Source organism: Capra hircus, chromosome 2, assembly GCF_001704415.2.
Source record: "Capra hircus breed San Clemente chromosome 2, ASM170441v1, whole genome shotgun sequence".
In the NCBI taxonomy this organism is placed as follows: Eukaryota; Metazoa; Chordata; class Mammalia; order Artiodactyla; family Bovidae; genus Capra; species Capra hircus.
In genome coordinates this window covers 102,308,629-102,331,734 of record NC_030809.1, presented here as the reverse complement: position 1 = coordinate 102,331,734, position 23,106 = coordinate 102,308,629, and the positions used below count along the sequence as shown (strand labels likewise).

The 23,106-nt window shown below is 39.6% G+C and overlaps 1 protein-coding gene and 1 non-coding gene across 3 annotated transcripts in view; one reads left to right on the top strand and one right to left on the bottom strand.

The window, feature by feature from the left end:
• KCNH7 (potassium voltage-gated channel subfamily H member 7) overlaps positions 1–23,106 on the top strand; it is a 528,547-nt gene that overhangs the window by 322,029 nt on the left and 183,412 nt on the right. The gene's annotated exons all lie outside the window — the stretch shown is intronic.
• On the bottom strand, positions 5,678–5,749 carry TRNAW-CCA. The gene has a single exon. It is a non-coding gene; the product is annotated as a tRNA-Trp (tRNA).

Sequence of the window (23,106 nt, the reverse complement as noted above, 5' to 3'; positions counted from 1 at the left end):
GCTTATCACTGCACATTTAAGCTCAGTGAATATGCCATCTTTCATTTAGTGGCAGTCACTTAAATTACAAGCGTTGAAAATAGTTACTCTGTGAAAAGTGACCTTGTGTTTCTGAGTCAGATAAGTGACAGTTTGAAGAAAGACCAAAGCTCTACCCTTATCCTCAAATGTTAGCAATAGCAGTAGGCTCTCCACCAGGACAAGCATTCCTCTCTATTTCCATGGTCCCACCAGGCTGTGAGTCACAGGTGTGGACACCCAGCTGAAACATGGATTCTAAAAGGGCTGAGTTTGTGCAGAATATTTATTTATTTATATTTAATATATATTTTATATTTAATATATGTTTTATATTTATGTATTTTGACTGCACTGGGTCTTCATTGCAATGCGAGGGCTTCTCTCTAGCTGTGGTGCATGAGCTTCTCCAGCTGCAGCTCTTGGGCTCAGTAGTTGCAGCATGTGAGCTTAGTTGCCTGATAGCGTATGAGATCTTACTTCCCCAACCAGGGATCAAACCCACGTCCTCTACTTTGGAAGGCAGATTCTTAACCACTGGACCGTCAGAGAAGTCCTGAATGCTAACAATAATTAAATTAGACTTTACTGAGGACCCAGGAACAGCAACATGGGCAAGACAAAGCAAATGACATAGACACTGAAGACCTTACCAGTTTGCAAGATCCCCTTCCATTTGAAATTTCCCAGGAAGCTGCTTCTCTTTGGCAGAGGCCACCCTTCTCTGACCACTTGGCAATATTTTAAGCTTTCTCAAAGCCCGGGGCCAAGCCAACAAAGAGACTAGTCTGCCTCCCACATTGTGACATCTAAGAATGGACGTCTTTTCTCTCGGTAGTTAACACCAAAAATATTCACTCCTTTATATTTTGCCTTCGCACAGCAGCTCAGAATTACCCTCAAGCCACTGCTGAGCCAGTTCAGAATACTACCCAGGACAACCAAGCTCCATGTAAGAGATAGGTTCAATGTTCAGGCAGCAACATTTATTGAAGGAGCTGTCTGAACACTATGAAACCCATATCCTTACAACTAAAGCCTGTCTCAGTTACCTAACTCTTTAATTGTATATGAGCAATATTTTAATAAAATTACCCACATTATGAATCAATAATACATTTTAATTAATGGCAATGAAAGGGCAAATTTTTATTTTTCACATAAAAATTTTAGAATTGTTTTAAAGGAAATGAGATTCTGTTTTTTCACCAACAATGACAACTACTACTTCATAGAAAAAGCAACAGCTATAGCAAAAATATAAATAAATAGAAGGAAAGAGAAGTGCTTAAATGGAAAAGAGAAGGGAGGGCATACCTATTATATGATACATCATATGATGCATGGGTTTTAACATAAATTAGATGCATAAGGTAATCTTGTGTGTGTGTTAGCCACTCAGTCATGTCCGACTCTTTGAGACCCCATAGATTATAGCCTTCCAGGCTCCTCTGTCCATGGAATTCTCCAGGCAAGAATACTGGAGTAGGTAGCCAGTCCCTTCTCCAGGGGATCTTCCTGACCCAGGGATCAAACTTGGGTCTCATGAATGGCAGACAGATTCTTTACTGTCTGAGCCACCAGGGAAGCCCAAGGATGGTCTTGCTAGAATGTAAATAAAAATTACAGAATCTGAGAGAAATCGCCTACTGAGCAAAAACATTTGATGCTGTGAAAATTAAGAGGCAGTGGAACTATCATTATTTCTAAGTTATAAAAAATATTATTCCAATTCTATATTTTAAGTATGGAGTTGCCTGATTACCTTGGTTTTTCTGTAAGAATCATTCCATTTTAAGAGCAGACAACCTTACAGAAACACATACTGGAAAATATGGCCTCATACTTAATTATTCAAGAAGGGTGACTCAGAGAATGAGCCGTTGCCTTGAGAGTCACCTTCTAAGAAGTCTGATTACAACCCCTTTAATTTTCTGTAACTCTCTAATATCTAAGTCACAATTACTTGCAAAGTAGAATTTCTATTTAGAACAAACGGCTCAGGAAATCCAGTTAGTTTTATCGGTTTTATCCTTCAGTTTCAGTATTGAAAGTATGATATAGACATTAAAACTATGTGTTCAAAAAACTACTTTTTCACACTTGACTGGCTTCAGTAATTCAAAGGCATGATATTCCTAACCTTGAATATTGATGGCATCTTTTTATACACAAAGGTGAAACAGAGCTGGGGCATCTCGTAATGTCTTTTGTCCCTCTCTCCTCTTTGTAATCTTGGTTGCTAGTCACCCAGCTGTATGCTGATTCCCAGATGGTCCCAGTGGTCCCAGCCTGGCCAAGTGTGAACAGCCTTCCCTTTCAACCTACAGCTTCTACTCTCTCATGAATTCTCCTGGAGGCCAGAGTGGTGTGCTACTTTTGCCGCTGCTCTGATGTTGTAGTTGCAAGTTCCCTTCTTGCAGGGAGGTGAAAAATCTTTTCAGCTCAGACATCTCTAAGACCAGAGCCTTTCATTCACAAGAAATGTTGAAATAGCAGAGACATGCTTCAGGAATGTTAACTCTTCCAAACACAGAGGAAACCTTGGTTCCTTGATTCATAAATTTTGTCGCAATAAAATTTGGCATTGACTTTATTGAATTTGGGAAACAAATTCCTGGCTAGTTGCCACGCAAAGATTATGCTTATATTAGGCATCCTCACCATTTTTTGGAGTTTACCCCCAAAGAGAATCATCGCAGACAAAGTTATATGCCAGAAATTATTTTAGAAAGCTATAACAAATGCCCGGAGTGGCTGTCATTTTTAAAGAACAGGACAAGTTCTTTCCTGTTTTGGTAACCAATACACTTCTGTGAAACAATTCTGCATTATAAGTTATGTTCACACAATTCAAATTCCATATATTAAATATCATTGAGAAATGTATTTCAGTTATACACACACACCATTTACCTACCATTGTCCAAATAGACACAACTGTAACTCAGCTATACAGCTATACAGTCTATGCGGTCACATTTTGGATGGCTTCCTTACCCCAGCAATATAAATATCATCATCGTTTCATTGGTCCCATATGTTTTCATGTTGCATTCAATGAAGCCTCAATTTTAAAGCAGTTACAACAAAGACTGACAATGGTGATGACACAAAGGAAACAGTTGGGCAATTTGGAAATGTTATCAAATGGTTATGAGTATCTTTATAGTGAAGTGTGAAGTCATAGAAATGATAAACTAATAAAGAGGGTAGCTTTTGTTTTCTAATTCCTTGCTTTTCAACATTCTAAAATGTTGGCAAATAACAATATTGGTTCGGAGTAATGGTAAATATTAGAAGTATTTTAGGCAGCTTCTGGCATAATTCAGCACCTTTATTGCTACTTCTGCCATTGCTAATCACAGCTGACTCACATTGATTTTTTCTGCAGTTTATTAGGATTCTTCAATATGGAATTCTTTCAACTTGGTCTTATAATTGAGTTCTTTAAAAATTGTTCATTACTCTGGAGTTTACTTCCTTAAATTCACTGGTTCAGATTCTTCCTGTTAGTTAAAGAGCCTAAATATGATGAGTTCTAAAATGCTCTGGTTCCATGACATCTGTGCCATTTGACTTCAAAAGGCTTTTGTACCTTTCCTACCTGTAGACCATCTATTTATTCTTTTAGACTTCTACAGCTCTTTTACAAAAACACTTTGTTTTGTATTTTAGGTTTGTATCAGAACTTCATGCACTTTATTCTTATTCCCTTGCACCTGCCTTTAGTGGATCAAAGCAAAAAGAAAAAGTTTAGGGTTGGGTATGAACTCCCCAAAATTCATCTCTGTATAGTTATTTTTTAGTTCTTATTTGTGAATTTCCTACCCCAACACTATTGACTTCTTTTGCTTATATATTTTAGCCTGTATACAGACTAAACTTTATCTAAAATAACTCAAAGACCTCACGATATCTATAAAATGATTTGTTTAACAGAGCTTTGGTTATAAGAATTTCAAAGCAAGCTTTATTTTTTATGAACTCCAAATTTGAGTAAGACATATAAAAAGTGGAGTACATAAAATGATACTCAAGTTTGAGTAAAATTTTGGCATATATTATTTGTAATCATAGGGGCTTCCCAGTTGGAGCTAGTGGTAAAGAACCTGCCGGCCAATGAAGGAAGCATAAGAGACGAAGGTTTGATCTCTGGGTCAGAAAGATCCCCCGGAGGAGGGCACGACAACCAACTCCCGTATTCTTGCCTAGAGAATCCCATGGACAGAGGAGCCTGGTGAGCTACAGGCCAGTTCACTTCAGTCACTCAGTTGTGTCTGACTCTTTGCGACCCCGTGGACTGCAGCATACCAGGCCTCCCTGTCCCTCGCAAACTCCTGGAGCCTACTCAAACTCATGTCCATTGCATTGGTGATGCCATCCAACCACCTCATCCTCTGCCATCCCCTTCTCCTTCCACCTTCAATCTTTCCCAGCATCAGGGTCTTTTCCAATGAGTCAGTTCTTTGCATCAGGTAGCCAAAGTATTTGAGTTTCAAATTCAGAATCAGTCCTTCCAATGAATATTTAGGACAGATGCCTTAGGATGGACTGGCTGGATCTGCTTGCAGTCCAAGGGACTCTCAAGAGTCTTCTTCAACACCAAAGTCTTCTTCAACACATTCAAAAGCATCAATTCTTCAGTACTCAATTGTATAATCCAACTCTGACATCCATACATGACTACTGGAAAACCACAGCTTTAACTCGACGGACCTTTGTTGGTAAAGTGATGTCTCTGCTTTTTAATATGCTGTCTAGGTTAGTCACACCTTTCTTCCAAGGAGCAAGTGGCTTTTAATTTCATGGCTGCAGTCACCATATGCAGTGATTTCAGAAACCAAGAAAATAAAGTCTGTCACAGTTTGAACCATTTCCCCATCTATTTCCCATGAAGTGATGGGACCAGATGCCATGATCTTAGTTTTCTGAATGTTGAGTTTTAAGCCAACTTTTTCACAGTCCTCTTTCACCTTCATCAAGAGGCTCTTAAGTTCTTCTTTGCTTTCTGCCATAAAGGTAGTGTCATCTGTATGTCCGAGGTTATTGATATTTCTTCCAGCAGTCTTGATTGCAGCTTGTGCTTCCTGCAGCCCAGCATTTCTCATGATGTACTCTGCATATAAGTTAAATAAGCAGGGTGACAATATACAGCCTTGATGTACTCCTTAGCCAATTTGGAACCAGTCGTTGTTCCATGTCTGGTTCTAGCACTTGCCTCTTGACCCGCATACAGATTTCTCAGGAGACAGGTCAGTAGTCTAGTATTCCCACATCTTTAAAATTTTTCCACATTTTGTTGTGATCCACACAGTCAAAGGCATTGGCATAGTCAATCAAGCAGAAGTAGATGTTTTTCTGGAACTCTCTTGCTCTTTTGATAATCCAACAGATGTTGGCAATTTGATCTCTGGTTCTTCTGTCTTTTCTAAACCCAGCTTGAACTTCTGGAAGTTCACATTTCATGTACTGTTGAACCCTGGCTTGGAGAATTTGGAGCATTACTTTGCTAGTGTGTGAGTGAGTATAGTGAAGTCGCTCAGTCGTGTCCGACTCTTCGCAACCCCATGGACTGTAGCCTACCAGGCTTCTCCGTCCATGGGATTCTCCAGGCAAGAATACTGGAGTGGGTTACCATTTCCTTCTCCAGGGGATCTTCCCAACCCAGGGATTGAACCTGGGTCTCCTGCTTTGGAGGCAAATGCTTTAACCTCTGAGCCACCAGGGAAGTGATGTGTGCAATTGTGCGGTAGTTTGAACATTCTTTGGCATTTCCTTTCTTTGGGATTGGAATTAAAACTGATCTTTCCCAGTCCTGTGGCCACTGCTGAGTTTTCCAAATTTGCTGGCATATTGAGTGCAGCACTTTCATAGCATCATCATTTAGGATATGAAATAGCTCAACTGGAATTCCATCACCTCCACTAGCTTTGTTCGTAGTGATGCCTCCTAAGGCCCACTTGACTTCACATTCCTGGATGTCTGGCTCTAGGTGAGTGATCACACCATCGTGATTATCTGGGTCATGAGTATCTTTTTTGTACAGTTCTTCTGTGTATTCTTGCCACCTCTTCTTAATATCTTCTGCTTCTGTTAGGTCCATACCATTTCTGTCCTTTATCAAGCCCATCTTTGCATGAAATGTTCCCTTGGTGTCTCTAATTTTTTTGAAGAGATCTCTAGTCTTTCCCATTCTATTGTTTTCCTCTATTTCTTTACATTTATTAGTGAGGAAAGGCTATCTTATCTCTCCTTGCTATTCTTTGGAACTCTGCATTCAAATGGGTATATCTTTCCTTTTCTCCTTTGCCTTTAACTTCCCTTCTTTTCTTGGCTTTTTTTAAGGCCTCAACAGACAAATATTTTGCCTTTCTTTTTCTTGGGAATGGCCTTGATCACTGTCTCCTGTTCAGTGTCATGAACCTCTGTCCATAGTTCTTGAGGTACTCTATCAGATCTAATCCCTTGAATCTATTTGTTATTTCCACTATATAATCATAAGGGGTTTGATTTAGGTCATAACTGAATGGTCTAGTGGTTTTCCCTACTTTCTCCAATTTAAGGCTGAATTTGGCAATAAGGAAATTGCCGTAAGGGTGGTCTCATCTGCCTATCTGAGGTTATTGATATTTCTTCTAGCAATCTTGATTCCAGTCCTGTGGCCACTGCTGAGTTTTCCAAATTTGTTGGCATATTGAGTGCAGCACTTTCATAGCTGCACTTTTCATCTTTTAGGATGTGAAATAGCCACAGTCAGCTCCTGGTCTTGTTTTTGCTGACTGTATAGAGCTTCTCCATCTTTGACTGCAAAGAATATAATCATTCTGATTTTGGTGTTGACCATCTGGCGATGTCTATGCATAGAGTCTTCTCTTGTGTTGTTGGAAGAGGGTGTTTGCTATGACCAGTGCGTTTTATTGGCAAAACTCTGTTAGCCTTATCCCTGCTTCAATCTGTACTCCAAGGCCAAGTTTGCCTGTTACTCCAGGTAGCTCTTGACTTCCAACTTTTGCATTCCAGTCCCCTCTAATGAAGAGGGCATCTGTTTTGGGCGTTAGTTCTACAAGGTCTTGTAGGTCTTCATAGAACCATTCAACTTCAGCTTCTTCAGCATTACTGGTTAGGGTGTAGACCTGGATTACTGTGATACTGAATGGTTTGCCTTGGAAATGAACAGAGATCATTCTGTTGTTTTTGAGATTGCGTCCAAGTACTGCATTTTGGACTCTTATTGACTGTGATGGTGACTCCATTTCTTCTAAGGGATTCTTGCCCACAGTAGTGGATATAGAGTTCATTTGATTTAAATTCACCCTTTCCAGTCCATGGAGCCACAAAACATTGGGCACGACTGAAGTGGCTTTGCTCACAGACATTTGTAAACATATCTTCCACAGTTTCAGTTCAGTTCAGTCACTCAGTCGTGTCCGACTCTGAAACCCCATGAATCACAGCACGCCAGGCCTCCCTGTCCATCACCATCTCCCGGAGTTCATTCAGACTCACGTCCATCGAGTCAGTGATGCCATCCAGCCATCTCATCCTCGGTCGTCCCCTTCTCCTCCTGCCCCCAATCCCTCCCAGCATCAGAGTCTTTTCCAATGAGTCATCTCTTCGCATGAGGTGGCCAAGGTACTGAAACTTCAGCTTTAGCATCATTCCTTCCAAAGAAATCCCAGGATTGATCTCCTTCAGAATGGACTGGTTGGATCTCCTTGCAGTCCAAGGGACTCCCAAGAGTCTTCTCCAACACCACAGTTCAAAAGCATCAATTCTTTGGCTCTCAGCCTTCTTCACAGTCCAACTCTCACATCCATACATGGCTGCAGGAAAAACAATAGCCTTGACTAGACAGACCTTAGTCAGCCAAGTAATGTCTCTGCTTTTGAATATACTATCTAGATTGGTCATAACTTTTCTTCCAAGGAGTAAGCGTCTTTTAATTTCATGACTGCGATCACCATCTGCAGTGATTTTGGAGCCCCCCAAAATAAAGTCTGACACTGTGAGGTTTGTGACACTGTACAGGAGACAGGGATCAAGACCATCCCCATGGAAAATAAATGCAAAAAAGCAAAATGGTTGTCTGGGGAGGCCTTACAAATAGCTATGACAAAAAGAGAACCAAAAAGCAAAGGAGAAAAGGAAAGATATAAGCATCTGAATGCAGAATTTCAAAGAAGAGCAAGAAGAGATAAGAAAGCCTTCTTCAGCGATCAGTGCAAAGAAATAGAGGAAAACAGAATGGGAAAGACTAGAGATCTCTTCAAGAAAATGAGAGAGACCAAGGGAACATTTCATGCAAAGATGGGCTCGATAAAGGACAGAAATAGTACGGACCTAACAGAAGCAGAAGATGTTAAGAATAGGTAGCAAGAATACACAGAAGAACTGTACAAAAAAGATCTTCACAACCAAGATAATCACGATGGTGTGATCACTAATCCAGAGCCAGACATCCTGGAATGTGAAGTCAAGTGGGCCTTAGAAAGCATCACTACGAACAAAGCTAGTGGAGGTGATGGAATTCCAGTTGAACTGTTTCAAATCCTGAAAGATGATGCTGTGAAAGTGCTGCACTCAATATGCCAGCAAATTTGGAAAACTCAGCAGTGGCCGCAGGACTGGAAAAGGTCAGTTTTCATTCCAATCCCAAAGAAAGGCAATGCCAAAGAATGCTCAAACGACCTCACAATTGCACTCATCTCACATGCTAGTAAAGTAATGCTCAAAATTCTCCAAGCCAGGCTTCAGCAATACATAAACCGTGAACTCCCTGATATTCAAGCTGGTTTTAGAAAAGGCAGAGGAACCAGAGATCAAATTGCCAACATCTGCTGGATCATGGAAAAAGCAAGAGAGTTCCAGAAAAACATCTCTTTCTGTTTTATTGACTATGCCAAAGCCTTTGACTGTGTGGATCACAATAAACTGTGGAAAATTCTGAAAGAGATGGCAATACCAGACCACCTGACCTGCCTTTTGAGAAATCTGTATGCAGGTCAGGAAACAACAGTTAGAACTGGACATGGAACAGCAGACTGGTTCCAAATAGGAAAAGGAGTACGTCAAGTCTGTATATTGTCACCCTGCTTATTTAACTTATATTCCACAGTTTACTCACTAATTAATATAGCTTGATATGGGTTTTCTCTTCAGATTTTGAGTTTTGTACTCAAAGCATACATTCATACCATAGCCCATGGTATGTGGAATACCCAATACATTATGTTCTGCAGGGGGTAATTGCAGCTTGAGGGAGAGAGTGGGATTCTCCTGATTTTCACCTAAGCTGGGTTTCATTCCAGTTCTGGCAGAGGTGACAGAGAGATAGAAGGAAGGAGAGAGTTAAAGCCTTTGCAGAAATGACCCAGAATATAGACAGGTGACTCAGATCAAGAGCACTGTCATCTTATGGTAGAGAGATGGGAGAGCCAACTGGAAAGAGTAAAACCCAGCTCAAGCCCTTGTGAGGAGGAAAAGCAGCCCCAGCTCAGCTGCTGGGGTGCAGGGTCCCTGTGTGGCACACACTGCAAGTGTCCCTGTGAATACCAGCCCCAGCACAGTCCTCACTTGGCTGTGGGCATGCAAGATGAATAACCTAATTTTGGATCTTCTTTATGTCCAAAGTTATTCTGTAGTATATGAGGGGGAAACGCATTTATTTTAAAGGCACTGCTTATAAACTTCGCTAAAGATATCTATATCTAAGTAAATAACCTCAAGTTACAGTAATTTTAAAAGCATTGTGTGTGTTATTTCTTATCAGCAAATCAAATGTCATGTCAATAACCACAGAAACAAATCCCACAATTAAAGCAATAAGCCACATTTAAGAATACTTTTTAAATGTAAAACTGTTTGGTCAGGGAACTAATATGTCTTTTGTAATTTTTAATAGCTTGTTAAACAATTTGAATGTCAAAAAACCCACCTGTTTTCTGTAATAGGTTGTTAATTAGGAAGAGATTTTGGAAACTCTAATTTTATTCATCAACTTATATTCAATTCACAGCTGACTCTTTGATTTTTCTTCAAATGATTCATTAAGGTTGTTTAATACAGAGCTCTTTAAATGTGGTCTTGTAATTGAGTTCTTTTAAAAATGCCTATTATTCTGGAATCTAGTTCCTTAAATTCTCTGGCTCTTAATGCTTAAGTTAGGTTTGGAAACATTCCTTTTGTTTCCACCAGTATTCACTCTACACCCTCATTAGTCTCTAGATATCTCTTGGGTATATAGCTGAGATATGTCTTCTTATGTTAAGAAAAGAAAAGGAAATGGAAAATTCTTGAATATGATCTCTTTGCAGAAGAAAGTGCCAATTAAAGCACTCCATGTTATTCTTTCTGAACATACATATGTCTTATCAAAATAGTTTAAAATTCCCTTCACAAAATGATGCAGATTTTCAAGGTTGAAATCTCTTTGTTTAAAACACATATGCTTATAAATAGTTGCTTCCTATAATATAAAGATAATTTTGCTCATGATTTAAGAAGCATCCTTGAGATATCTCTCTACACAATGTTACCTCCTATTTTTAGGGACATTAGAAAAAATTAACATTTTCTTTAGGTTAGGTGGACCTAACCTAAAAGAAATAGATTTATTAAAATAAATATCAAATAAAACACCAAATAAAGCAGATTAATTAAAATAATTCTATATCCCTACACAAACATACCTCCCTCACTTTAGTTTGAAAATTCAAAATCAAATCAACAAATTAATCTGCAAAACTTTTCACCATCAGTCTTGCTATGAACCTGCTGAAGTGTCACTACAACTCAAGGGCAAGGGCTGTATCTGAGTCTTACTCATCCTTAAATACAATTTTTTGTCAATGCCTGGCAGGTAGAAAGCTCTAATAACCTGTTTGTTGAATGAATGACTCAGATGCTGGGAAAGATTGAAGGTGGGAGGAGAAAGGGACAACAGAGGATGAGATGGTTGAATGGCATCACTGACTCAGTGGACATGAGTGTGAGTAATCTCTGGGAGCTGGTGATGGACAGGGAAGCCTGGCATGCTACACTCCATGGGGTCACAAAGAGTTGGACACAACTGAGCAACTGAACTGAACTGAACTGAATGAATGAACTAACTACTCTAATTTCACTTAATTACATGTAATAGCTTGCTCTCCATTATGATTGCAGTCATATAAAGGGTGTCTTATCCACTTTCTGAGTATATTTTAATACATATCTAGGTTAACAACAAAAATTTAAATTTTAATCATTGCTTCTTCAATTTGGAGCTTGGAGAGATAGAGGGTCACAGTGCAAGGTTTTGCTGCATGTGAATCTTTGTGAGTGTCATGAATTCATCTATTAATATTTAATGAGGACCTACAGAGTATGAAGCTGTGTGCTAGGCAGTAAGAAACGAATACTTAAAAATATTTCAGACTTTTTTGCCCCCAGACATTTTCACTTTAGTAGTCACAAGATTCCTGTCTTGCATTATAATATACTGTTTGATTGTTTCTAATTATTTAATCATCTTCCTGCAGAAGAATTAAGCATGCTTGTCACTTTGATGTTGAACTTAACTGTACAATACATCTTAGGCTAATGAAATATGAGTGTAAGTGATATATATCACATTTGAACAAAAGTTTTAAAAGCTATTATGTGGTTTACTTGTTGAATTTTCCCATACTGTGAAAACAATGTGCCTCAAATAGTGATAGTCCCTTTTAGCCTGGATCCTGGAATAAGGAAGGATATAGAAGTAGAGCAAATGAAAACCCACAGCTGCTTTACTCTACATTTAATAGGAGCAAAAAGTAAGCCATTTTTTGGAATGGGCTACTGAGACTTGAGAAGTTGCTTTATCCGTAGTGCAGTCTTCTGAGGTTGAAGAAACTGTTTTTTGTGTTTGCATGTTTAATCATTCAGTCACGTCCGACTCTTTGGGATCCTGTGGACTATAGCCTGACAGGCTCCTCCATCCATGGTATTTTCCCAGCAAGAATACTGGAGTGGGTTGCCATTTCCTTCTCCAGAGGATCTTCCAGACCCAGAGATTGAACTGACATCTCTTGCATCTCCTGCATTGCAGGCGCATCCTTTACCTTTGAGCCACCAGGGAAGCCCAAATATGACTAATATGTGGTCAGAGCTCAACAATAGTTTCCCAGGTAATTTTAATAGAAGACTATTCTCATGCAGTGGCTTTCTGCCTTAAACAGTGTAGAAATTTGTACTGATTCCACTGAAAAATAGACACTAGATCCGTGCTTTATCTACTGTACCACATTGTCACTTTAAGTAATCATAATGGTAATTGTTGTAATAGGAGTAGGAAATAACACCTCTCTGATTTTATTACACTTTATATTTAATCTACCCAACAATTATACTTGGAAGGCATTTTTCTCTTCTAGGTTAAAAAGATCAAGTTATTTACCCCAAATCACATGTCTGTCTTCACCCTTACCCACTCTTCATTTTGTTTCTTCCCTGCTCTTCAGTTTTGGCAGTAAAAGCCCATAAAGGTACTGTGATGCAAAGGGGAGGGACTTAAAGACAGAAGACCTGTGTCTCACTCTCCATTACTAGCTAAATGACTTTAATGGCATCAATTAACTTATTTTACCTCTCAGGTTCAGTTCAGATCAGTCACTCAGTTGTGTCTGATTCTTTGCAACCCCATGAATTGCAGCACACCAGGCTTCCCTGTCCATCACTAACACCCGGAGCTTGCTCAAACTCATATCCCTTGGGTCGGTGATGCCATCCAACCATCTCATCCTCTGTCATCTCCTTTTCCTCCTGCCTTCAATCTTTCCCAGTATCAGGGTCTTTTCCAAGGTGTCAGTTCTTTGCATCAGGTGGCCAAAGTATTGGAGTTTTAGCTTCAGCATCAGTCCTTCCAATGAATATTCAGGACTGATCTCCTTTAGGATGGACTGGTTGGATCTCCCTGCAGTCCAAGGGACTCTCAAGAGTCTTCTCCAATATCACAGTTCAAAAGCATCAATTCTTTGGCACTCAGCTTTCTTTATAGTCCAACTCTCACATCCATACATGACTACTGTAAAAAACCATAGCTTTGACTAGATGGGGCTTTGTCAGCAAAATAATGTCTCTACTTTTTTATATGCTATCTAGGTTGGTCATAGCTTTCCTTCCAAGGAGTAAGCATCTTTTAATTTCATGGCTGCAGTCACCATCTGCAGTGATTTTGGAGCCCAAGAAATTGAAATCTGTCACTGTTTCCATTGTTTCCCCATTTATTTGCCATGAAGTGATGGGAATGGATGCCATGATCTTAGTTTTCTGAATGTTGAGCTTTAAGCCAACTTTTTCACTCTCCTCTTTCACTTTCATCAAGAGGCTCTTTAGTTCTTCTTCACTTTCTGCCATAAGGGTGGTGTTATCTGCATATCTGTGATTATTGACATTTCTCCCAGCAATCTTGATTCCAGCTTGTGCTTCATCCAGCCCAGCATTTAGCATAATGCACTCTGCATATAAGTTAAGTAAGCAGGGTGACCATATCCAGCCTTGACATACTCCTTTCCAGATTTGGAACCTGTTCGTTTTTCCATGTCCAGTTCTAACTGTTGCTTCCTGACCTGCATACAAATTTCCCAGGAGGCAGTTCAGGTGTTCTGATATTCCCATCTCTTGAAGAGATTTCCACAGTTTGTTGTGATCTTCATAGTCAAAGGTTTTGGAATAGTCAATAAAGCAGAAGTAGATGTTTTTCTGGAACTCTCTTGCTTTTTTGATGATCGAACTTGTTGGCAATCTGATCTCTGGTTCCTCTGCCTTTCCTAAACCTCTCAGGTTTCTGAGCCATAAAATGAGTGTGATTCAGGTTCAAAACAAGAAATACACATGAAAGGTCTTTAGAAAGTATAAGGTACAATGATTTAGTCTATTGACCCAGTTATATACAAAAAATGATCTTTCCTCTTGATTATTAACTTTGTAGGTCAACAGCAAGTACCTGCTAAGTTAGAAATTTCTGTTTGTGGATTCATTCTTTATTGCCAACACTTTTTTTCCCAATCTGCATACTCCATTTCCCAATCACTGGCAATCAAAACAAAGGAAAAGAAAAAACACTAGGGCAGAAAAATGGACAGTCAGAAATGGAAAGAGGCTTAGTCAGCTTTATTTTTTAATCAACACTATCAGTTGGAAAGAGATAACCTGTGGTAACCAAGATCATATATCCCAGAGTTTATTAACTTTTACTTGTCAATAACAGAATAACTTTTTTTGCATCAAATATATTTTGCAAATACTAGGTGAAGTTTGCTTTTTAAGCAACTGCAGCAAGTTGCATTTTCCAGAAATAGCTGCCCCAATATCTCTCCTATCTTCCATCTCTTGCCACTATCCTATCAAAGAGGGAGCCTATTTCTCTACTCTCTTGAATATAGGTGAACCTGTGACCTCTTTGAAAGAAATAATGCTATCCTAGTTCCAGACTTAGCCTGTCATTGGCCTGGCAACTTCCACATTTTGCCTCTTGTAAAGCTCACACCCAAACACTCATTCTTGGGATGCTTCCTCTATAAACTAAGGCACCATTCTCTGAGAAGCCCAAGCCACTTGAAGATCCATGTAAGCATTCCAGTCAGTAGCTCTACTTAAGCTCCCAACCATCAGCCAGCTTCAACTGCCAGCCATGTAAAGTGCACCATCTTGGATAGTCAATCTAGTTCAGCCTTTAGGTGGCTGCAATCATAACTGAAATCCAACTGAAACATGAAGGAACATAAGCTTGAACAAGTCATCTTAGAATTTAACCTACAGAACCATGCAAAATAATAATCAATGATTCAGTTTTTGGGGGTGGTTTGCTACATAGCAATAGATACCCAGAACACTATCTATTGCATAGTTTCCCAAACGTGATTGTCCTTTGTTTCATACGAATCCATTAACACAAATGAACTAACACCAACATGATCTTTGTAATTGTTTAGTGATTTCATCGTATTGATGCTGTGTGTTTTAAAAATTGTATAACGAATTTTAAAATGAAGACTTCACATACTTTGAAGCTCATTGTAAAAGTTTTTAGGAAAAGATAGAACTAGCATGTGAAGACTTAAAATATATTGAGTTTTTATTCAGTTATTTGTGTGGAGATTTGGGGATCTAAACTGAATTTATTTAAAAAAATAATGGATTTTCAAAGACTCAGTAAGATAGGTTTTCAAGTATGTTTTCTTACATTCTAAACAATGTTTCATAGCTGGTAAACTGAAACCAGGTATTTCTCATTGATTTCCTCTTTGGTGGAAATCTTTTTTCCCCAAATGAAAAATATGTTTCTTACTTTTTATAACTGTAAAAGTAATACACACTCATCATTGAGAATTCCAGCATAGACTATAAACAAAGTAGAAGTAAGAGTCATTTGAATAGTCACATCCCAAAGATAGTGTTAAATAATGAAGTGTTTTTGGCAAGTTACGTCATCTCTCTAATTCAGTTTCATCTACAAAATCAAGATAATAATAATTCATAGGCTTGCTGTGGGACTATTTTAAATGATACATACAAAACATTTATAACTAGCCTAGAATAAAATGTCTTCAATATGTTAGTTTTAATTAGTAACAGTTTGATATATAAGTGTGTTTCCTTCTAGATTTTTATTTTAAGCATGCATAATTACATGTGTACATTTTTAGCAAAATTTTATGAAATCATAAATGCTCAGCTTTCAAGCTAGTTTTTAACTCTTCACTCTAGCACTTGAATATGGTTTTATAACAGTATATAGAAAAGTCTCATTCCTCTCACAACCACATTGTATTCTAATTTATAAAAATATAATATTTGTAAAATATAGCCCTAGTCTATTTGAATTTTTTTTTTACAGTTTGAACTAGTATATAAAACACTGCAATGATTTTATGAACAAGAAATCCAGGAAAAAAAATAATTACCTTAAGATGTAAGGAACATTTCACACAAATAAACCAGAATAGTTTCTGATCATATGGTATGTGCTTTATTAGCTCTAAATTCTTAGAGAAACCATGAATCTGCTCGTCTACATTCAGATAAAATTCTAATAAAATCAATATATATTAAGGACCATAAAAACTAGAAAAACCAAAAACATACAATCCCCATAATTTTATCAGGACCCCTAAATAGTCAAGTTTAATTAAAGACTCTGGGCACCTACATTATATTCAGCACATCATGAAGAGAACATTTACTTCATTATATCATGTAAAATTTTAATTAAAGACTAAGTAAGTTCCAAATATATGTGAATATCTGAAGACAGAATTTGGGTTAAGAATATTAAATCATAGATACTGAGAAATTGAGTGAAACTGAGATATTAGCATGCTAACATTGATTTGACAAGAAGATTAAAATAGAATGTCAAACAGAGCGAGTTATTTAATTGGTATTAAGCTCAAGTAAATTTCACACAGCAGGACCAACCTACCTATCATCTCTTCTCTGCTCCTGTAAGCAGGATATTCAAACATTCACAGTGGTAGAGCCAAGAGGTTTGGCTTGATGGAGGACAGGTAGGGAAGAATTTGACTGCTGGAATTTGACTCCAGTAGTTTCATTAGTCTCTGATTTCAAGCTTCGTCAAATACCCATAAGATCCCTGTGAAATATCAAGCGTGCTAATGAAAACACAGCTCCAAAGTAAGTTTCCTAGCCCTCATCTTCTAATCAAGTTGCATCCCCTAAGCTCCTCCGTTCAGTTCAGTTGAGTTCAGTCGCACAGTCGTGTCTGACTCTTTGGGACCCCATGGACTGCAGCACGCCAGGCTTCCCTGTCTATCACCAACTCCCAGAGCTTGCTCAAACTCATGTCCATCGAGTTGGTGATGCCATCCAACCATCTCATCATCTATCTTCCCCTTCTCCTCCCGCCTTCAATCTTTCCCAGCATCACGGTCTTTTCAAATGAGTCACTTCTTCGCATCAAGTGGCCAAAGTATTGGAGTTTCAGCTTCAGCATCAGTCCTTCCAATGAATAGATGGAGCTGATTTCCTTTAGGATTAACTGGTTGGATCTGCTTGCAGTCCAAGGGACTCTCAAGAGTCTTCTCCAACACCACAGTTCAAAAGCATCAATTCGTCGGCACTCGGCTTTCTTCATAGTCCAACTCTCACATCCATACATGACTACTGGAAAAAACCATAGCTTTGACTAGATGGAGAAGGAAATGGCAACCTACTCCAGTATTCTGGCCTGGAGAATCCCATGGATGGAGAGGCTTGGTGGGCTACAGTCCACGGGTCGCAAAGAGTTGGACACAACTGAGCGACTTCACTTTCACTTTGACTAGATGGAGCAAATTAATGTCTCCACTTTCTAATATGCTGTCTAGGTTAGTCATAGCTTTCCTTCCGTGGAATAAGTGTCTTTTAATTTCATTGCTGCAGTCACCATCTGCAGTGATTTCGAAGCCAAAGAAAATGAAGTCTGTCATTGTTTCCCCATTTATTTGCCATGAAGTGATGGGAATGGATGCCATGATCTTAGTTTTCTGTATGTTGAGTTTTAAGCCAACTTTTTCACGCTCCTCTTTCACTTTCATCAAGAGGCTCTTTAGTTCTTCTTCACTTTCTATCATAAGGGTGGTGTCATCTGCATATCTGAGGTTATTGACATTTTTCCCAGCAATCTTGATTCCAGCTTGTGCTTCATCCAGTGTGGCATTTCACATGGTACACTCTGCATATAAGTTAAATAAGCAGGGTGACAGTATATAACATTGATGTATTCCTTCCCCAATTTGGAACCAGTCTGTTGTTCCATGTCCAGTTATAACAGTTGCTTCTTGGCATACATACAGATTTCTCAGGAGGCAGGTCAGCTGGTCTGGTATTCCCGTCACTTTCAGAATTTTCCACATTTGGTTGTGATCCACACAATCAAAGTCTTCAGCATAGTCAATAAAGCAGAAATAGATGTTTTTCTGGAATTCTCTTGCCTTTTCGATGATCCAGTGGATGTTGGCAATTTAATCTCTGGTTCCTCTGTCTTTTCTAAATCCAGCCTGAACATCTGGAAGTTCACAGTTTATGTACTGTTGAACCCCAGCTTGGAGAATTTGGAGAATTACTTTGCTAGTGTGTGAGATGAGTGCAATCATAAGGGATTTGATTTAGGTCATACCTAAATGGTCTAGCAGTTTTCCCTACTTTCTTCAATTTAAGTCTGAATTTGGCAATAAGGAGTTCATGATCTGAGCCACAGTCAGCTCCCGGTCTTGTTTTTGCTGACTGTATAGAGCTTCTCCATCTTTGGCTGCAAAGAATATAATCAATCTGATTTCAGTGTTGACCATCTGGTGATGTCCATGTGTAGAGTCTTCTCTTGTGTTGTTGGAAGAGGGTGTTTGCTATGACCAATGAATTTTCTTCAAAACTCTATTAGTCTTTGCCCTGCTTCATTCCACATTCCAAGGCCAAATTTGCCTGTTACTCCAGGTGTTTCTTGACTTCCTACTTTTGCATTCCAGTCCCCTATAATGAAAAGGACATCTTTTGGGGGTGTTAGTTCTACAAGGTCTTGTAGGTCTTCATAGAACCATTCAACTTCAGCTTCTTCAGCATTACTGGTTGGGGCATAGACTTGGATTATGGTGATATTGAATGGTTTGCCTTGGAGACGAACAGAGATCATTCTGTTGTTTTTCAGATTGCATCCAAGTACTGCATTTCGGACTCTTTTGCTGACCATGATGGCTACTCCATTTCTTCTGAGGGATTCCTGCCCACAGTAGTAGATATAATGGTCATCTGAGTTAAATTCACCCATTCCAGTCCATTTTAGTTCGCTGATGCCTAGAATGTCAACGTTCACTCTTGCCATCTCTTGTTTGACCACTTCCAATTTGCCTTGATTCATGGACCTGACATTCCAGGTTCCTATGCAATATTGCTCTTTACAGCATCGGACTTTGTTTCTATCACCAGTCACATCCACAACTGGGTATTGTTTTTGCTTTGGCTCCATCCCTTCATTCTTTCTGGAGTTATTTCTCCATTGATCTCCAGTAGCATATTGGACACCTGCTGACCTGGGGAGTTCCTCATTCAGTATCCTATTATTTTGCCTTTTCATACTGTTCATGGGGTTCTCAAGGCAAGAATACTGAAGTGGTTTGCCATTCCCTTCTCCAGTGGACCACATTCTGTCAGACCTCTCCACCATGACCCGCCCGTCTTGGGTTGCCCCGTGGGCATGTCTTGGTTTCATTGAGTTAGACAAGGCTGTTGTCCTAGTGTGATTAGATTGACTAGTTTTCTGTGAGTATGGTTTCAGTATGCCTGCCCTCTGATGCCCTCTTGCAACACCTACCATCTTACTTGGGTTTCTCTTACCTTGGGTGTGGGGTATCCCTTCACGGCTGCTCCAGCAAAGTGTAACCGCTACTCCTTACCTTGGACGAAGGGTATCTCCACCGCCCTTCCTGAGGTTCAATGTGGGATAGCTCCTCTAGGCCCTCCTGTGCCAGCGCAGCCACCACTCCTTGGATGGTGGAAATAGATTTAAGGGCCTAGATCTGATAGATAGAGTGCTTGATGAACTATGGAATGAGGCTCGTGACATTGTACTGGAGACAGAGATCAAGACCATCCCCATGGAAAAGAAATGCAAAAAAGCAAAATGGCTGTCTGGGGAGGCCTTACAAATACCTGTGAAAAGAAGAGAGGCGAAAAGCAAAGGAGAAAAGGAAAGATATACCCATTTGAATGCAGAATTTCAAAGAATAGCAAGAAGAGATAAGAAAGCCTTCTTCAGCAATCAGTGCAAAGAAATAGAGGAAAACAACAGAATGGGAAAGACTAGAGATCTCTTCAAGAAAATGAGAGATACCAAGGGAACATTTCATGCAAAGATGGGCTCGATAAAGGACAGAAATAGTATGGACCGAACAGAAGCAGAAGATATTAAGAAGAGGTGGCAAGAATACACAGAACTGTACAAAAAATATCTTCATGACAAAGATAATCACAATGGTGTGATCACTCATCTAGAGCCAGACATCTTGGAATGTGAAGTCAAGTGGGCCTTAGAAAGCATCACTACGAACAAAGCTAGTGGAGATGATAGAATTCCAGTTGAGCTATTTCAAATCCTGAAAGATGATGCTGTGAAAGTGCTGCACTCAATATGCCAGCAAATTTGGAAAACTCAGCAGTGGCCACAAGACTGGAAAGGTCAGTTTTCATTCCAATCCCAAAGAAAGGCAATGCCAAAGAATGCTCAAACTACCACACAACTGCACTCATCTCACACGCTAGCCAAGTAATGCTCAAAATTCTCCAAGCCAGGCTTCAACAATATGTGAACCGTGAACTTCCAGATGTTCAAGCTGGTTTTAAAAAAGGCAGAGGAACCAGAGATCAAATTGCCAACATGCGCAGGATCATGGAAAAAGCAAGAGAGTTCCAGAAAAACATCTATTTCTGCTTTATTGACTATGCCAAAGCCTTTGACTGTGTGGATCACAATAAACTGTGGAAAATTCTGAAAGAGATGGCAATACCAGACCACCTGACCTGCCTCTTGAGAAATCTGTATGCAGATCAGAAAGCAACAGTTAGACATGGAACAACAGACTGGTTCCAAATAGGAAAAGAAATGCATCATGGCTGAATTTTGTCACCCTGCTTATTTAACTTATATGCAGAGTACATCATGAGAAACGCTGGACTGAAAGAAACACAAGCTGGAATCAAGATTCCTGGGAGAAATATCAATAACCTCAGATATGCAGATGACACCACCCTTATGGCAGAAAGTGAAGACGAACTAAAAAGCCTCTTGATGAAAGTGAAAGAAGAGAGTGAAAAAGTTGGCTTAAAGCTCAACATTCAAAAACGAAGATCATGGCATCCGGTCCCATCACTTCATGGGAAATAAATGGGGAAACAGTGGAAACAGTGTCAGACTTTATTTTTGGGGGCTCCAAAATCACTACAGATGGTGACTGCAGCCATGAAATTAAAAGACGCTTGCTCCTTGGAAGGAAAGTTATGACCAACCTAGATAGCATATTGAAAAGCAGAGACATTACTTTGCCAACAAAGGCCTGTCTAGTCAAGGCTATGATTTTTCCTGTGTTCATGCATGGATGTGAGTTGGACTGTGAAGAAAGCTGAGTGCCGAGGAATTGATGCTTTTGAACTGTGGTGTTGGAGAAGACTCTTGAGAGTCCCTTGGACTGCAAGGAGATCCAACCAATCCATTCTGAAGGAGATCAGCCGTGGGTGTTCTTTGGAAGGAATGATGCTAAAAGCTGAAACTCCAGTACTTTGGCCACTTCATGCAAAGAGTTGACTCATTGGAAAAGACTCTGACGCTCGGAGGGATTGAGGGCAGGAGGAGAAGGGGACGACAGAGGATGAGATGGCTGGGTGGCATCATGGACTCGATGGACGTGAGTCTGAGTGAACTCTGGGAGTTGGTGATGGACAGGGAGGCCTGGCGTGCTGCAATTCATGGGGTCACAAAGAGTCGGACACGACCAAGCGACTGAAGTTAACTGAACTGAACTGAGATGAGTGCAATTTCGCGGTTTGAACATTCTTTGGCATTGCTTTCCTTGGGATTGGAATGAAAGCTGACCTTTTCCAGTCGTGTGTCCACTGCTGAGTTTTCCAAATTTGCCGGCATATTGAGTGCAGCACTTTCATAGCATCATCTTTTAGGATTTGAAATAGCTCAACTGTAATTACATCACCTCCACTAGCTTTGCTCGTGCTGATGTTTCCTAAGGCCCACTTGACTTTACATTCCAGGATGTCTGGCTCTAGGTGAGTGATCACACCATCGTTGTTATGTGGGTCATGAAGATCTTTTTTGTATAGTTCTTCCATTTAATCTTGCCACCTCTTCTTGATATCTTCTGCTTCTGTTAAGTCCATACCATTTCTGTGTGTTAATGTGCCCACCTTTGCATGAAATGTTCCCTTGGTGTCTCTAATTTTCTTGAAGAGATCTCTAGTCTTTCCCATTCTAATGCTTTCCTCTATTTATTTTCATTGATCACTGAGGAAGGTTTTATCTCTTTTTTTTTCTCAGCTATTTGTAAGGCCTCCTCAGACAACCATTTTGCCTTTTTGCTTTTCTTTTCCTTGTTGATGCTCTTCATCACCTAAGCTCCTCTCATTTAGCAATTCTGGTTTTCCCCTGACTGCTAGCTGTTTGACAACTTTCACACAATAAGTCTTTTACATAGAATCATGTGGACACATGCATGAAATATTTTACCAGAAGCTTTTGTATTCTCAGTGTCATATGAAGTCTTGGCTTTCTAGGAGTCTTATAAACAAAGACACATAAATAAAGTACATCCCCTATAGTCGGCTAAATAATGGCCCTGTTAAGAGGTCTATGCCATAAACCCCAGAACCTGTGAGTATATTACTTTGTGTTGCAAAAGGGACTCTGCAGATAGGTTAAGATAGGTTAAGGATCTTTCAATGTGGAGATTCTTCTGGAATTTCCATGTGGGCCCAGTGTAATCACAAAAATCTTTATTAAATTGGGGCAGGAATGTCACAGTCAGTCAAGTTTATGTGACCCCAGAAGCAGAGGGAAGGAAGCAGAAATGAAGATGATTAGAAGATATTGCATTGCTTGCTTGAAAATGGAGCAAGGGGCCAGGAGGTAACCTCTAGAAGTTGTAACAGACAAAGAAGCAGATTCATCCTAGAGCCTCCAGAATGCATCCTTGCCAATCCATTTTAGAGTCTGACCTCCAGATCTATTCAATAATCAATTCTTTTTGTTTTGTCTTACTACTGCTGCTGCTTAGTTGCTCAGTCATGTCTGATTCTTTGAGATACTGTGGACTGTAGCCTGCCAGACTCCTGTGTTCATGGGATTTTCCGGGCAAGAATACTGGAGTGGGTTGCCATTTTCTTCTCCAGGGAATCTTCCCAACCCAAGGACTGAACCTGGTTCTCCTGCCTTGTAAGCACATTCTTTACCCTCTGAGCCACCGGGGAAGCCCTTTATCTTACTAAGCATGTGGCAATTTATTGTAGCGGCAATAAGAAACTAATATACTTCAGTGAGTATGTTGTGATGAATTCTGTTGCTGCTTT